This window comes from Egretta garzetta, unplaced genomic scaffold (genome assembly GCF_000687185.1).
Source record: "Egretta garzetta isolate BGI_Z169 unplaced genomic scaffold, ASM68718v1 scaffold132, whole genome shotgun sequence".
NCBI lineage: Eukaryota > Metazoa > Chordata > Aves > Pelecaniformes > Ardeidae > Egretta > Egretta garzetta.
Genome location: NW_009258892.1, coordinates 585,820 through 604,413, shown reverse-complemented (window position 1 = coordinate 604,413; position 18,594 = coordinate 585,820).

The following is an 18,594-nucleotide window of genomic DNA, read 5'->3' as shown; positions in this document are numbered from 1 at the left end:
CCCCCCCCCCGGGGGGGGGGGGGGGGGGGGGGAGTGAGCGAGCGGCTGCGTGGTGCTGAGTTGCCAGCCGGGTTAAACCACGACACCAAGAACCTGCTAACCTTACCCATGTACAACAAAGCGCACTTCTCTCCAAGGATGCTGCACTTCAGCACCCAGAGGACGCATCCCAAACATTCCCGCAGGAGCCCCTGGACCCTGGACCATATAACACAGAGCACACCACTGTGGGGATGGGATGCTCAGGACTGGGTGCCTGCTCTGGCAGACCAAACCTGGCCAGACAAAAGCCAGCCCTGCCTGGATATTGCCTATCTGTGTCTTTGGCAGGGATTAAGGTGTTGGATACAGAACCACACAGACATAACCAAGCTGTTCCCACTGGTGCACATCATGCCAGAGCAGGCATTTCTCTACCTTCTCAGGCTGGACATTCAGGTAGCTGAACCCAGCCTAGCATGTTTACTGAGGCAAAACAGATGTGCTGTAATGCCCTGCGGTGTCATTATCCAGAAAATGATGGTGCCACTGCAGAGGCAGGGTTGATTTGGGGAGCGTAAAAAAGCTTTGTGGTCACTGGAAGCAGAGACACCCAAGGGATGCCGAGTACCATTAAACAGAAGATGCAACAAAAGATTAACTTTCCCTGTCCTAAAAGAAGATGAGCATTATTTCTAGGGCCCAATGGAATTGTTTTCTCATGCCTTGCGTTCGACATACGGCCCAGAGAGAGACTGTGCACCCACCGTGCACATGGAGTCAAGGGGAGCCCCAGCTGCTCAGTGACACTTAGCACCCAACTCACTGCAGCTCACATGTTGTGGTCCTGGCAAGCTGAGAAAAATCTTGAGAGAAAGCTGTGATCCTAGAATAACAAAAGCACCATCTTCTAGGACATTTCTATGCCATGGAAAAGGGAATGGCACAGATAACCCTCACCCTGCAAAACCCCAACAAGTAAGCCCATATGACACGGCAAAGCTAAGCAAATGTATCAGCCTATGTCCAAGAGAAATTTAGTTATGTTTGTGCAGCTCTGCGCCCAAACCATGAAGCCCTGCCTCCCAGCATGACCAGATGGCTGAGAGTAGTCCGCAACCACCAAAGCCTTTACACACACTTGTTTTAATCATGCTGATGAGATAAGTTCTCCTCAGATTTTAAAGAGCTTCAAATTTGTCTATATTTCCTGTATCTGCCACTTATCTTTTCACAAGACTATTCCCCCATGCCCTCCAAGGGCTAAATCCATTAAAATATGCGGATGGATTGAACTGATTCTCTGATATTTTATTTTCAAGGAGACTGCAGTCCCAGGTCACCCTGTAGCCATGGATATTCTAGGTTACTGGTGAGCACAGTTTTATGTGATAATGAAGATACCTCTGTTTGTCCAGAGACGCTCTCAAATAATGGAAATCAACACAGATCCTCATTCAATAAAATAGAAATTGTCACCATTTTGCTGTGCTTCCGCCAGAGCAACATATGGTAGCACAGCTGACAAATATAATCTTTTCCTTTTTTTTTTTCCATTTCACATGCACATTTCATTTTGCAGAATACTAAGACTTTACATAAATTGTCTGTTAACCCCTTGCAGTCACAGCATTCACTGCTTGGGCTGCCTTGAGCTCCTGGATACTTGAAAGCTGGAGTTAAAACACAGTCGAACAGTCAGGGAATGGTTTAGGCCTTCAGCATACAGCCTACTTGCACCTTTCTCGAGGAAAATCTGCTCTTTTTTAACTTCTCCTCTACCCAAACTTTCTTTTTAAAGTCTACTCCAGCTATATGAAAGCCTACCGATATAGTAAATTGATACTCAATTAACCTGCTGCTTCTTTAGGTGTTTTTCAGTGCCGTAAGCCAAGTCACAGATGCCCAGGGGCTTTATACTGATGTGACTCATTTACACTGGTTGTACCAATTTAATTGCATAAAACTGAACTGTGTCCACTTCACACCACCAGTCTAAGATATTTTATTTGTTCATCATTATATCCACACCCAGTTCAGCTTCTCCCCATTCTGGGCAGATAGCCCCTGGTGCAATAACCTTCTTGGTGCTTGGTGGCTTTTTCTGCAGTGGGATGCCTGCAAAGAGTCCTGGACCTGGAGAAATCTCATGAGCTTTCCTGACTCTTCACCGGAGCTGATCCGTTTTATTCACACTGGTTTTCAGCCCTCGTCCGGTCATCCAGGTGATAAACTATGAAAGCTCCACTCAGAATTCTCGCAGTTACAAGCAGGATTCACTTGAGTTCAACAAGGGGAGGGAGGTGTCTCTGCCTGGACAAATTGGAGAGGTGGGCCTCTGTGAACCTCATGAGGTTCAACAAGGCCAAGTGCAAGGTCCTGCACCTGGGTTGGGGTAACCCCCAGTATCAATACAGGATGGGGGAAGAAAGGATCAAGAGCAGCCCTGCCGAGAGGGACTTGGGGGTGCTGGTGGATGAAAATCCGGACATGAGCCGGCAATGTGTGCTGGTAGCCCATTCAAGGCCAGGTTGGACAGGGCTCTGAGCAACCTGATCAAGTTAAAGATGTCCCTGCTCACTGCAGGGAGGTTGGACTAGGTGACCTCTAAAGGTCCCTTCCAATCCAAAACAGTCTATGATTCGATGATTTTCATAGGGCTTTTTGGCACCCGGTAATACGACCAAGGGCTGCAGAGGGCATACAAAGGAGGTATTCACACTGTCTCACTGGAAGTAGTAACCTGGTTGCGTAAATTAGCCTAAACTAATTTACTCCACTCCAAGTCACACTCAGGAGAATCCTTTCTCTCTCTGCTGAATGTATAGGGAACCCAGAGAAACTAGTCCCTAATTTCTGTATTGTGCAAGGAACCTGATGCTGAGCAACAACAGCAGTTTTGTATGGGGTATGTCTTAGAGTATTCTGAAAAGGGCCAACATGACTAAAGCGGAGAAGCTCACTATAAGGTGAAGCTGCTTGTTCCAAGGAGGATTATTTACAAAGAATAAAGCTTCTCAATTGTTTGGTTTAAAATCAGATTGGCCCCAATTGCAGTTGGCTACCTTTACATATATATCTTTGCATACATATCCAGTGTAATGTCTTGACACAGATAAGGCATAAATCATAGCTCTGACCACTTCTTAAACACATTTGCCTCCAATTTGTGAGCAGAAAAGAAAAACCTGCTTTTCACAAATGTCATTTGCATCCTGACAGTTTGCAAAAACATACTCCAACAAACAGTTGCTTTTAAAGGCTGAGAGCACCTGCACAAGCTGAAAGGAAAGAGTGGAGGATGAATCACAAACTTCTGACACACGTGCTAAATATTCCACAATTAAAGGCTAACACCACACACTTCAAGTCTGCTAATCTGAAGTGCAACAAAGAATTATGAGGGAAAGACTACACAGGCTAGACCCAAGAGTTAAATATGACTTAATCACTCTTCCAGATTAAGTGCGCTTTCCCCAAATGTTCCGTATTAGCCAACAGCATCATCAGCACATCAGACTAGATGGGGACCTTTGGGCTGACTCAGTGTGTATGTTCTTATGAAGTGTTGATACTTTGAGATACCTGAAAACCTGAGTTCTTTGTTCATTATCTGGAATTTCAGCTGACAGGAGGTAAACTTTACCTAGAGTAGGAAGGACTCTGTCACAGTAAAACACGGTCTTGCTAATGGCAATCAACATCAAAATATTAGACACTGTCTGAAGAGGCTGATTTTTAAGGGAAATAAAATTGTTGCCGAAGCCCTTGATTTTCACTTGAATGCATGTTTTGGAACTTGCCATTTTGTTAGCTGACATATCTTGAGCATTTGCTTACTTTTCATGTTGTTCATTTCACAGACTGATACTTTCATATTATATCTAAACAAATTATCAGATCCCATCTCCATGAAAAATTGTATCATATTTTATTACATACTGTAAACAAAACCTTTGGGGAAAAGAGGCACATTATGTCTTTTGCAAATCACTGCATTTTTCCAGATGTACGGTATGTTAGAAAACTGACACAAAAGATGTGAATTGAGTTAACGAGCCCTGCTGTATTTCCACCAAAATGGGCTGTTGGTTCATTTGAATAACTTTGACCTTTTTTGTTTATTGCCTTTCTAATAAAACAAACCCACAGAAAAATCCATAGCCAATCATTATGATGACCACAAGTCTACTCAGGCACCTTGACAGCTGAATCACCATCTCACATCAAGAGATTTAGCCTTGGGCATCTGGCTGAGCTGACACACATTAGTTGGTCCTTTTTACACATTAAATGTCTTTACAGTTTTCATATTTCTCCTGTTTTTACACTCTCCAGCTCTGCTTTGTTGTAGAAGGGGAAGCTAAGATACCTACTGCACAATGAACACCATTAACACCTTGTGATTCTTTGTTGTCTTTAAGATAAAACTAGACACAACGGGAATGTTTAGATTAAAAAAAAAAACAACTCTCTACATGTTCCATATATTTAGGCAAGAATAGAACAAAAATAACAAACTGATAAAAGCCTAGAATTATAAAATTCACCAGAGAGTTTCCTTTTTTGTCACACTGCAGGAAGGAAAAATGAGGGAAAAGTGAGAGAGAAAAGGTAAAAGGACATTATGTCCCCCTGTACTTTGAATTCCAGGCTTTTGTTGCCTGGTGCTCTAGAAGAACATTTTTTTTTTCCTGATGAGATGGGAAAAATACCTTTGGGACACAGAAAAATGCCCACGAGGGCCTGATTCAGCAACCTGACTCACTTCACGTGGGAATAGTCCCAACCGGTTTCATCCTCTAGTTATGACTTCAGTGATAGCCACTTCAGCTGGTTTACTCATGCAAACAAACATTATTCCAAGTGAGCAGAGACTGTAGACTGGAAATGTCCTCACCCTAAGCTGTGGCCAAATGGAAGAGAAAATGGAGGGAGGCTGAAATGTGAGCACTGAAAGGTATTTTTCAAGGCAAAGTTCGGGAGGGGGAGCATTTTGCAGTGTAGTCAGAAATCTACTTAGCAGTCTCTTTGCATTTTAAAATCTCTGAAAGGAAAATGTCATTTTTCTTAGATTCTAGCTCCTTGCCAAGATTTGTATATCAGGAATAAGGAATAAGAAAACATAGCAGACAGAAATGACTGAAAACCTTAATGCACCAGCTTGGTCTGGCCACATTTCCTGAATGTAACCATTCACGTTCTTTTGCAGCTCACCTTTGAAAAGGTTTTCCACTAAACCCCACACCAAATCTTTCCTCTTTCTTCAGCTCTACAGTCTTCCCATCTACAGCTATGTCTTTTGCAGTCAAAGCCAGAGAGTACAAGCTGCAAAAAGCATTATGTTTTTGATTAACTGAATTAATTAACAAATATAAATACCAGGCATAAGGCTGGTAAATCTGTTTACCTGTGTTTATTAATTTAGACAGCAGGCAAACTCTATTCTACTTCTTGAGAGTTAATATTTTACATTCAACTAATATGCCATGGTTGCATCTTGGACTCTCTTTAGAACTGGGTATGTATGAGCCAGGCAATATATCCTGGCTTATTACTTTTATGCCCACGCATGAACATACCTGGCAGGAACAGGAGGCAGAAGGCCAATTTAGGCATTTTAGACCCTTAGTGCGTCATGAACTTTCCAAGCCAGCTCTGGGGCTGCAGGAGAATTGCCTTGGGGTACATCTCACCCAGGCAATGGGCTTTGCCTGAGGAACCACTGGCTTTTCTGCTGAGCCCAGGGAGGGTCCGTGTCTTTAACATTTTAGCCCATGGTGGCATCTTGAGTTTTCCTTAAAATTAAGAGGAGGCAAATACATGGTACTGATGTTTCCATTATTGCTGAAGAAAAGCATTGCAGAACTGAAAATGAGAGAGAGGAGGCAAAGAAAGTTAAACTAGCCACAGGAACATTACCACTGCATGAACATGACAGCCCTGGATAAATGGATTTAGTCTTACATACTCTCCTTGTAAAATGTTCCTGATTGCTTTAAGATTGTGATTCAAAAAGTCAGAAATTGTCTTGATTCCAGGGGACAACCTATGCTGATCTCCACTTCCCACTGAAAAAAAAAAAAAAAAAAGCCACAATGGGGAGGAGGAAGAGAAAATCTGTGAGACTGCAGCAGAGAACTATTAGAGCTTGAGCAAAAAGCAGCAGCGTTGTCTATGCTAGGGCAGGAGGGAGAGCAGTACTCTGCCTACTCCCTCATAATCCTGCTGAGTCATATAAATTTAAAGCTGGCAAATTTCCTCAGTTTTCTGAAAAAAAAAACCAAACAAAAAAAACATGGTATAAGAAAGTTTTGGATGCATATATCTTAATTTTCAAGAGTATCTTCAAGTACCACTGCTGGAGACTTTGCAGACTTCCAGCTCTGTGCATCAGGACACTAATCTCAGTGGTCCGTAACCCTAACTGTGACTCTGAATAAAGGGGTCCAGAGAGCTGTTCTGGGCCACACAATTCAAATGAGGATTTATTGCATCTCCCTATATTACCATCCAATTAGCATATTCATTGCATGCCCAACATCTCCCACCAATCAGCTCAAAGGACTTCACAGATCACTGTTCAACATAATCCATCAGAAGATGAACAAATGTTAAATCCAGAGCTCCTCAAAATTTTCTGATTTTTAGTATTTCAATCACCCTTTTTAACTGATGTTTCTATTTGCAGTGAAAGATGTGGATAATAAAAAAACAAACCTTCACAAATTTCCAGAACCATAGTTCAGCCTGTTCCAGTTCTAACTGTTCCTCTTAGATAAATGGAAAATACTTCCCTAATATAGCATTTCTCAAAACCAACAGTATATTTTTCTTGACAGCATGATCACAAAATTACAAGATATTCAGTCCAGAGCAGGCAGAAACTGTCTTATTTTTCTAGTAAACACTACTGCTATTTTCCAACTTGGTATGATTGCCAGAAAGAGCTTAGGCAAAATAAATATATATAGTGCAAAATAAGCCATACAGACAGCAGGGGAGAATTTTTCAGACACCACTGGAATCTTATTAAAATATTTAAAGTGAGAAGGCCCAAATCATCAGCCAAATCCAACTAGAGGAAATACGTGAGACTTTATCAACAGCTGTGATTGCGTGTTTGTAATAACTTTCATCCGTTTCATGTACACCCAGGTAGTTCTTCCCCCCATTTATTACCTCTGCAATACTAAAAAGTCAATCAACGCCCACGGGCGAAGGCTCTGCAAGCACAGCCGCTCCCTCCTTTCTGCTGCAGCCTCAGCAGGAGAAGCTTCCCCGGCCGGCACTGCAGGGACCACCACCAAGGGTAATTGAATTTCCATGCCTATTCAGCCCCGGGTCTGCGCGCTGACACTGCCAGCCACCAGCCCCGCTGTGCCTCTGCAGAGGCACCCAGGGCTGCTACCAAGGGACGACGGGGTGGTTCTCCTGCGGGTGATGCATCCAGGGCTAAGTAGCTTAACCGAGATTACCAGCGCGTTGCCGAAAAGCTCTTCGCTAGGTGTCATATGAACAATTATTGGCCGCTATTGACTTCGGCTCAGTTTAAGCCTAAAGGGTACATTTGTGAGATTCTGCATTTATTTATTGGTTTCTATGAACTGTTTACTCCTTTCTCTGTTAGTTGTCCCTGTGCACACGCACACCCTGTTAGATTTTCTTTTCTATTTTCATTAACCTGCTGCAAGATAGTCTAGAAATCTAAAAGAGCGCTGTCATCAGAAGAGGCAAGTGATTCACACTCGACTGTGATGTTTAAAGTTTAGCCTGGCAAATACATACTGTAACTGCTAAGGAAAAACATTCAGTGCAGATGAAAAGGGACGTCTTTCTTCCCCCTTATCATCACGCCTAAATATCCCCTTTTTGTAAAACAGTTGAGCTGTTAAGTTCTATGCTAAGGCACGTACGCACTTTGGAAAGGTAATTTGAAAGCGAGTTGAGCCATGACAAATAGGGACAGCTGGCCTAATTGAATCATTTGATCTAAGACAGCTCAACTTGGTTATCCTCACTGCAGCCCACATTGATATTAGCGAGTGAATCATTAGCCATGAAATCATGTCGACTTTCCCGATGCAGCGTTCTTGACATGACAGGGAACGCAGTCTGCCTTTCATTACAGCACCAATGAGTTCTTCAGTCTGTCATGAAGGGAGGAAAAAAAAAAAAAGGAAAAAAGAAAAAAAAAAAGTGACTTGAAAACTTTTAGGCTCAGCAACAGAAAGCAATTTGCTCCTCCGTACATCGCAGAGCAGTTGAAGGAGGCAAGACCCTTTTGGCGGGTCTCGGGTTGCCTGTTAGCCTCAGCAGAGAGCTGGCGCGCCCCAGCCTTGCTCTGCCTCCTGCGGCAGGCACCGTCTGCTGGTGGGCCACCAGGTCACCGGTTAATAACTACGTCCCTAGTTCCTAGGGTTTATTTGCTTTTCTTGTATTTGTGCAGGGAAGAGAGTCTGCAGTGTCGTATGCATCTGTACAGGCTATTTCTAGGAGTAACTTCTTATGTCACAACTCTTTTGTATATTAATTAATAGCGGGCTCGAGCTGCATCTTTGGCATTTGGACTACAGTTTTTGGCTGCTCTAAATGCTAACTGGACTGCTCCTAATCTAACTCAAATTTCATCTATCCTAGCACAAAAATAATCACCAGAGTTATTTCCCAAATATCCCCAAGATATTTAGGAAGAGATATCACTCTTTAAAGTCCTTCCTTGATTTGCAAACTAATGGGCTCATCCAGCTGCCATTGAATGGAATGGAAATTTTCCATGGGAACAGAGCCAAAGCTGGATCCCAGACTCTTTTAACAGGCATAGGTGGACAAAATTACCTGATGGTTTAGATCAGATTATTGGTGGCAGGACCAGACAAACATAATTTGGGCAAAACTAGGAGCCTGATGAAATTTGGATAACGTCCAATTAAGGAAGAGAGACAGAAGCAGATTTATTTTTTTTTTTGCAAGTCAGAGACACATGCCAGCACTGGATGGGGACAAGATTCAGCCCTTGGAAAAGAGAACTGCCATATCTTATCTTGCCAATAGTGGTCTAAATAGTATTTCTGTAATCTATCAGCAAAAGAAGGAGAAAAAAGAAATAAGCACAGGGGCAGGGGTATTTATAAATCAAAACCAAGAGATCCTAAAGACAAAGCTAAACAAATTGCAAGCCTGAGAAGATACCAGAGAATCTGAAAATGGCCAAAAGATCTTATTTTCTTGGAGGGGGTGTGTGTGTGTGTGTTTGCTTAATAGGAGGTTTCCTTCCACTTAAAATATGAAAGATAGGTGCAAAGATTTCATTTAAAATCTGTTACCCTGTAACAAGTAGCTATCAGTTTGGTAAGCAGGGCTCTTTCCATCCCAAATGTGGAGTTACATTCTATGTCATGAAGGTTGGGAAGTGATCATTATTTACCCGAAGGGGAAAACCTTGCCAGCTTGCCTTCTGGAGAGATGGAAATATAACAGTAGCAAATGGGTAGGAGCTAATCAACATAGAAATTAGATGTACGGAAGGGGCACAGATTTTTTTTCAAAGAAATAAAATAGTGAGAAATTTTCAAGTCATCGACACCAGTGTTTTTCTCAATTTTTACATTAAAAACCCCCACTTTATCAGGATGGCTATTTGGGTTCTTGGCAGAATTTCTGTTCAGTACAAATCACTGCAGAGGACCCAATGCTTAGGAAATTCATCTGACTGTGTCAGTGTCCTATCTGCTTGGTTATAATGGCGTAGTAATCCTTAATTGAGCTGTTTTGTGTGAATAACTATATAAATCATAGAGAAGGCAGCTATTTGTCTATTCTGATGATTAGACTAATCGTCTGGGATGTGGGAAACCTGTGTTCAGGCCTCCCCTGTGCCTGATAAACCATGTTTACACTTCAAATACCACTAATCTATCCCTGTGGTGTTTCAGAGGGTGCATGGGGGCCAGGCTCATCGGCCCAGGAAGCGTTCCTGGTGCTGGGCCCGAATTCCTAAGTCCTGCACAGGCACTGAGCTGCAGTTGGCAATCCCAGACGGCGCTTGGCAAAGCTCAAGCAGCTCAGTCTGAGCCGGGGTGCCAGAGCTCAGGTACCTCCGTGCCATGCCCCACTGCATGGGTAAAAGCAATACTTCCAAGATACGTGTGTCTTAAAAGCCCCCAGAAATGAAGCTACCACTTTTCCCACATGTAAGCTGTCCCATGCTTATCCATTCCTCTCGTTAGAAAGATTTATTCAGTCCGCAGCATGAATCGCAGCTGCGTAACAGCTTGAAGACTGTTGTTATATTTCCCTTCAGTCTTTCAAATCAAGATGAAGACATCCCTTATTTTCCTAGCTACTTGGCAAAGATAGGGCTGAGGTAAGTTTGTAACTTTAAGCTATGTATTTTTAAAATAGTTTGGTGTTCTGAGGTAGGAAAAAACCAATATATATAATGTAAATTTTTGGAAAGGGATTACTTCTTCACCCTTGGCAAGCCAGGGATCTAGTGAGATATACTTACCAGTCTCCTGCCATTTCTCATGCTTTCTACCAACTGATTAGCGGATGTGGCATATTTGTTCAGGATGTTAGTTTGTCTGTAAGAGAGGCACAATGTTTATATGTAGGTCAGCCCAAATGTGTGTCAATGAAACTTTCATAGCAGCATTGTCTTGCATTCAGTATATGTCAACATGCCACGGAAAAGCTGGTTCAGAAAGATTTCATTAGTTCTGAAGTTTTTCATTAGCAGTGTATACGTGCATGTCTGTAAAATATGTCAGATTCTCACATTTCCTAGGGAGAGTTATACATATATATTTCAGAAATTTCTAGAACAGTCTCAGATGCCTTCTTTAAAACATCAGGAAAGTGACAGTAGCTCTCCTGAGCTCTCCCAAAGCAACCTATGCATAAGACTTGTAGGTTTGAAAAATAGGTTTCCTGCCTTTCTAAAACACAGAGCAAGACCATTTTTTCACTTTGGACTCTTCAGATGGTAGTAGGCACTAAGCCCACCAGAAAAACCCATGACTATTTCCTACTCTGAGGTGTAATATTGGTTTTAAGAGTACACAGCCAACTGCAAGGAAAAACATTTCTCTGACAAACCTTTCAGACTGGCTGCTGAAGGAACTGGAATTTGGACTAGTAAATGGTGAATGAGATGTCTAGCCTGCATGGATCACATCACTATCATCCAGAGAGAAGCTTTTGTGGGTGCATGAACACATATGTGTCCCTTCGTAACACAGATGTATCTCCCATTGTTGCCAACTCCAAGTGTTCAAGTCCCAGTCATAAAACTGGCTAAAAATTAATACATTTTATGTATATCTAAATATATATTTGACTATATTAAGGAAAGGTGCCGAACCTTTAGTTGAATGAAATGGGTTAATTATCACTGACTTTTTTGCAAATCTGGTCTTTGGAGAGCAGCTCCATCAATCCAGCTCAGCCAGCTAAGTCCCTGCTGATTTTTTTTTCACCAGTATAGAAGTGTAAAATACACAGTGGCAGAGCAGGCTACTCCCTTCATGCATATGCTGCACGACTTCTCTGGTTTCATATTTCTAAGGCTTGATAAGATTAAATTTTTTTCTTTTTTTCCACCAAAACATACTTGAAAAATATCAGGCATTGGTTTTCTGCACCTTTCTGCCCTCCTTTTCTACAAACTTTCTGATTTTTTTTTAAAGCTAATTAAAGAATGCCCTCAACAAATATTTTCACAAATGTTTTCTCAGAAAATATACACAGCTTTACTTCCTTCATGCTAACAATCAATCAGCCATAAAACTCAGTGAATTTTAGGGATCTTCTTTAAAAACCTAACACCTTTCAAAATTACAGAGATAACATTGGCCCTGATTTCTTCATCTGTCCAATTTCCTCTAACTTAAAGATGCAAGGTTTATTTAGTACTTAAGAAAAGTGAATGTTTGCTGTCTTGGAAGAGTCTGATTTAGTAGCTTGTTTCAGCGTGAACCACAGTAATGTAATGCTTTTATTCACTGATGAATTTGAGCAGTACAGCGTTAATCACTCTCACTACCGTATGTCACCTGAATAATCAACAAACCCCAATGATACATGTTCCTAGATCCTGTAGAGTGCCATTTATCACTGACGCAGAGCCTGTTTATTCTTGACATGTCTTATTTGTGCAGAATAAGCAGGGAATTTACTGCATATATAATGCTAGGTGGGTATCGTTTAAACCAAAATACAAGGGAATCGTGCAGAGGTTTGAACCTATTCGGAACTACATATATCTGAAAGAGGTAGAAAAGGTGGGAGAGTGGAACTTCAGTAGTAGTCATAAAAATACATTTCATTTATCTATAACTTTCAAGAATGTGCTGGTGAGCTCTTTAGGATGGATCCTACTACTTGTGTAGGTCACCAGATTTCTGATGTTGCCAGTCTCAGCAGTAGTTCAGAGGGTTGAGTTTCACTCAACCAGCCTCAGCTTTTGCAGGGTCTTTTTGTAACGTCATTTGCATACCCTTACCTGAGTGTGTAAAGATGGTTTTATTCTTTGCACAATTTAGAGGTGGTGGCAGGACAGTAAAAAAGGTGCCAAAGGACAGGATGGGGACTAAGGTGGCAGTGACTCTGCTCTCGCACTGCCTGACTCAGGGGGCTGAGCACGCAGCTGTACGGCCCCCGCGCGGGCCACATCGCCGCCCTCCTCCAACACGCATCACGGCGGATGCAGCATCTCACATGCTTTACGTACGTTGTTCCTTAATCTCCTCCCAGGTTTAGGTTCTGGTCTGCCAACTGGTAGAAGCAGTGAAAATCTAGCGCCGAGCTTCTGTCTCCTAAGGTTTTAAAATTGTGTTTCAAGAATAATCCAAGAGGCAACAGTATCTCTCTTAATACTGAAAAACAGCAAGAGAGAATTATGAAGCTCTGGCAAAGTGGCACAAATCAGGCAAATTTAGCCAGTTTTACACAGAAGGCTGAAATCAACCTGTCTGGCAACAGGGAATATTTAACTATACAAAGGTGACCCACAAAATGGCAAAAAATGGGCAAATATTGAATCACACATTTGTATCCCAAAGTGGTCTGACTCAGGCAGCGCTAGGTTTAAGGCATAAATTAGATATTTGGTAATCCCTGGGGGACAGTCTAGCAGCTGTAATCTTACGCTGCTATATGTCAAGAATTTTCTGAGGTGAAAGCTTGTTCAAAATCTCAGCGTTACTATGTCTGAATCATACTGAAAACCTAACAATTTTACCTGCAGTTACTGAAAAGGCAGAACTACGGGAACATGACCAGCCTATAAAGGACAGCACGATACTTCAGAGTTTTACTGGAAAAGTCCTTCAAATGGTCTTGAAGAAGTCTTTCCACAGGCTCTGCAGCCCAGCCTGGGACAAAGTAGTTCATCCTGCCACAGATAAACAACTTTATTTAGAAATTTGAGGGCTATTAAACAAGGTGAATTTCCCTGGTGAATCAGCACAAATTTATTAATCCAGGTGTTACTCTAATTGTGATTCATTGGGGATAGGAACTCTGTTCAATGGTCCTCAAACTTACACTTCCATTTAGTGCTGTGCTGCAAACACAGGACTGAGACCTGCAAGCTGTTTTAAAATCCTTTCTATTTCCTTATATTATGCCATTATTTGTACTTAACTGTATTAGCAATTCTCTTTTTATTTTTCTAGTTATAAAGAGGCTGTGCACAGTCAGGTTTGCCCCTTTAATTTCTTGTACCGTCAGTACTATACCTATCATTTTCCAACCGTAAAGCAATACTTAAAAGGAGGAAAATCAACACCTGATCACAAAACAGGACTGGGACAGACCTCAGTCAGTTAGAGCCGACTTTACTATCACAGACAGACATGTAACTTAAAGCTTTCACAAACTAATCCCACTCCACTGGAAAAACATATTTTCTTTTTCTTCCTTTGTAGTGGAAGACTGCTTAAAAAAAAGCAAACAAAAAACCCCCCTGCCGTAAGTATCTTGCCTAATTTTCCAGCTACATCTTTCTCCCACACTGTCGACCCTTTACAGTCTTTATCTTCGCCTTTTTAACAGTTGTCCTTTCCCCTACGTTTCTCTGCCATGCCAGAGGATGTGGACCAAGTGGTCATTTCTTTCAAAACCTTCTTAAAATGCCAGGCAGCAGCAATGAACCTGCAGAAACACAGCCCAGAGACACCATACAGTGGGAGCAGATATCACAGAACATGGTTGCTCAGTGTGACATTGCTACATATCTGTGCAGTGCCAAAGTGATTCAATGTCTTATTTTCCACATCCCTGATACTGTGCATGTACAAGTAGCAATGATGTTCTAGGAAAAAGTGGATGGATCTACCCCTGTATATGCATACAGAGATTTAAAATGAATTAAAAATAGTGGGGCACACGATCCTTGTGACAATTCTGCTCCACTGGCATCACCTGTAAAATGCTGCACATAGCTACAGCACCATGGCAATGTCAAGCTGTCACCCAGCAGGACACAAGCATTTACCTAATGGGTTGCAGGTATCTGTCTACTGAATAAACAGATACTGTCATGATAGCGGCCTTTCTGTTGTCCACCATCCATTGACTCCCTAAGCGCTGTGTATCTATGGGTTTAATTTTGTTTGCTAAAATCTTTAAACAAGGAAACATCTGTATCTGGAATGGGCGTGAGGTAGAGAGAGATAGAGATTTAATACCAGTGCATTAAGGATAAGGGACCATTTCATCTCTTAATGCCACCTCTCGCTTTACTTGTATCTGTTCAGCATAGCTGTAACTTGCTGCTGGATGTTGAGACTATGCTTTCAGATGTAGAGGTTTGGGCTTTCCAGTCCAATTTCCCCTGGCTCAGATGGGAAGTTTATTTCAGTATCATACCTGTCACTCTTGATGACTCATCTATATTGCTTAAATGAGCTCCATAGGAAATTTATTCAGACTAGAGATATACCTACACAGGTCCAACTCTACAAACAAGGCTAGGAAATGTAGTGCTTTCTGGTGAAATAACCACACGACACTGCAAGGAAGAAATTGGGGCACTGAACTCAGTATGCAGTAAGGGACTCCCAGCTCTCTGCATTCTCAAGGAGGTTAACACTTTCAGATTATAGTTTTCTTTGTATTTGCTTTAAAGCTGCTATCCCACATCATTAATATAGTGAACTCCATAATTTCTTTGCTAGAAGTTTCCCCAAAGAAATCACCCCTCACCTCATCTCTCCAGTTTACTAGGAAAAAAAAAAAAGGTTGGTATGAATTATCAGATTGAAACTGGCAGACTTTTAAAATCTATTATAAATTGTGTTTAATGGAGTTCATTTTGGTGTCACCAAAAAAAGTAAAAATCATGCAATTGTTTCTTTCCTTTAATGACAGCCAAGATCACAAGTCATTAGGATTCTGTTGAATACAATGGGGGTTTCACATCTTTTCGGAGGCCAAAGATTAATCCATTCTGCTTTGCTGTAGTGACTCAAGAGTGACTGGAAGTGACCAAAGCATCCAGGCTAGGATGAGAAACACAAAACATTCATGAAAACTGTCCAGAGCCTCCCACAAACAAGCGCAGAAGTGCAGCCCAGCAGCCACGCGATCTCTGAGTTTTGCCCAGCTGCAGGGTGCCTGCCCATCCATACCAGGCATGGATGGGTGAAACAAGAAAAGGGAAGGGCAGGGAACTACATGGTGTGACAGGAGATCTGCGTTTGAACAGATGCTGGCAACCACTCGCCCAAAGCCCCTCTGAGGTGGTTGCTGTCGCTCTGCTCAGTTGGCTGCGTCTCCTCTTCGCCAGCAGATCAGTGGCCTCAGGCTCCAGCTGACAACCGCTTCCTCCACTTTGTCTCTCATGGTTAGCCAAAAGCCAGAACAGGTGAGAGGCCTTCTCTTACCTCTTGGAAGAGTTTGGGGGTTTGGAAGGATTTAGTAGCCCTGATCCAGATTTGCAAGAGGCAACACTGTACAGAAACCCAGCCCACAGTCTTAGCCTCACAGACTCTACTGGAGGATGATAATAATAATAATAATAATAGTAGTAATAATAGTAATAGTAGTAGTAATAATAATAATAATAATAATAATAGCAGCTTGTGGTTTGATACTTGGTACCCCAAAGCCTAGAAAGAGGAAGATGGTTTTGGAGCAACATCCAAACTAATATGTAAAATTAGAAACCAGAGGAAGAGATTAATAGGAAAAGGCTGTGACAATTGAAAGTAAAATGAGACACATGATTTATTTATAACATAAGGTTACCATTTAAATTAATTTGCTTTCATGCAAATCCCTGAAATCGCCATTGCAGATTATTTTTTAGCTTGCCAATTTCTGCTCTTGTATTTTTTTGTACCTGATAAGGAAATGCATAAGACTTTGTCTGAGACTACTTTTTAATTGTATCTTTTTATGAAGTTCCAAAGGAGTTTTCTGAGACTGGAACAGCCCACAAAGGAGGTCAGTCATATGTTCACAACATACAGCAAGTTTGTCTATAAGTGGAAGTTTAGTTGTAATTTCTTTATACAGTATTAACTAATAAAGAAACTCTCACTCAGCTGCATCCACTTGCCATCACAAAAAAAAAAAAACCAAACAAACCTTAAGGGTAAAAAAATCTCACACACTTATGCTGTTCTTTTAAAGTTTAAGTATTAGAAATTAAGGGAAAACTCCCTATTTTTCCTTGCCACATTCCCTGTAATCTTCTGGATAATATCTGACAGAAGACATTTGCTTTTTTTTTTTAACAGAAGCCAGAAGCTGTACCTGGACACTAATCACACATTCCTGTAAAATTTTAGAGATTTTTCCCTTTTATCAGTCACATAGTACATTCCTTTAGAAAGTTATAGTTTAACAACACCTCAGGTCAGTACTAAGGATGAATGCAAGATCAAGAGTGGAATAGAAAAACCTGCTTTCCCTTCTGTTTAATGAAAAAAAAGTGGAGGAAGTTGATCCTGTTTTGAACATTTTTCACCATAGCTAAGGTGAAAAGTTTGATGCCACTGTAATTGCTATATTACTAATTGCTCACCATAACACACAGATTTTTTGTTATGCTACTTTAAGCTAAAAACCTTTTCATTTCCTAATCAAACTTACTATGACTGTAGAACCTGAACATCAAGAGCTCTATTCAAATCTCAGCCGAACTAGGTTTAACATCCTAAAACTTGAGAGCTTCATTAAATGTTAATTTAATGTGTGTGGGTTTTTTTCCAGATTAATTTCAGATTAATTTGCATATAGGCATTTGTGCAGCTCAAGCAGTATCTTTCCTTTCTGTCAGTTCCATCATCTGATGGACGGTGGAGAGAAGAAAATGTATAGAGAAGATGTAGAGTGATAAAGTAAGCTGAGGAAGATTTAATTACAGGCCATTATTACATATTTTGCCCCTGCAAGCATGAAAAGGTAAAAGAGTAACATAAATTTGCTAATCATTAGAGTGATAGAAGATACTGGAACATCTTCGATAAATAAAGTGGGCAGTTTGAAATGGCAGAGCAAGGTACATGACTATTATTAATGTTACTGCACTCGCTGGTGAAGTTTAGAAATGGTTTGACAACATAGTATGCTTTATGCACGTCAAATGAATTGAATATTTCTACTAGCACAGTTAAAAATACATTAGAAATTTCAGAAAGTGGGTTTATGGGTGTCTGAGGGAAATCACCACAGATGGGTATGGGAATTCTGAACTGTTGTGAAAATTGCTAACACTTGCAAAACACTAGCTGAAGGAAAACAGAAAAACATTCTTGCTGCTCCCAGCATAATTATTTATTTATTAGGGACATGCCATTTATGTTTGGAACTTTTTCATATGTTTCCAATAGTGTACGTCTATAGGGAGAAGTTAGAATGAAGCAAGTTAGGGCTGAATACATAATATAGTAAGGTTCAGATCCAGAATTTTATTAATTATTTGTTTGGGGGCCCTGCAAATCTGACCTTCACGCCATGGTTTGGATTTCCATTGGTAGCAATAAAACCCCAAAACTGGGAGGTTATCTCTGCATTACGTGCTTCCTTGCTTGTTTGTACAGTGCAACCTGTCATATTTCTGCCAGGTACTTAATAGCTGGTCTTCTAGAACTCATTAAGCACTTCATATCCCCACAACAGGTAAATGGACCTGTTACCAACATACATTGCAGAAGATATCCTAACTGGCCGAGAACTACAAAATTAGGGCTACACTGTGACTATGGGGGTGGCAAGGATGGCCACCAGTCCCCCCTGCGCCTCCAGCACAGAGCCTGGATGTGATGGCGATTCCCCATACTTGGATGTCACCGCTCGGTTCTTCTCCAGCATCTTCCAGACCAGGGCATGAAGGAAAGAAGCACTGGCAGCCCAGAGAGCCACAGCATCACTTCCATGTCAGGGTACTTCAGGTATAGTCCCTAGGGCACGGGAAGGAGCTCTCTCAAGAGGAGAGAGACAATACAGTTTGCCCCTTGAGAAGAAGAGCCAACCATGTGTGATAGGTACAATGACTTAAATCACTGACTGCCAAGAAAAATGTTGTTTTGATTGGGGGCCACAAGAGAGAAGCATAAAGCAAAAATCATTAAATAGCTACAGCAGGGCAGTAGCTACTACAAA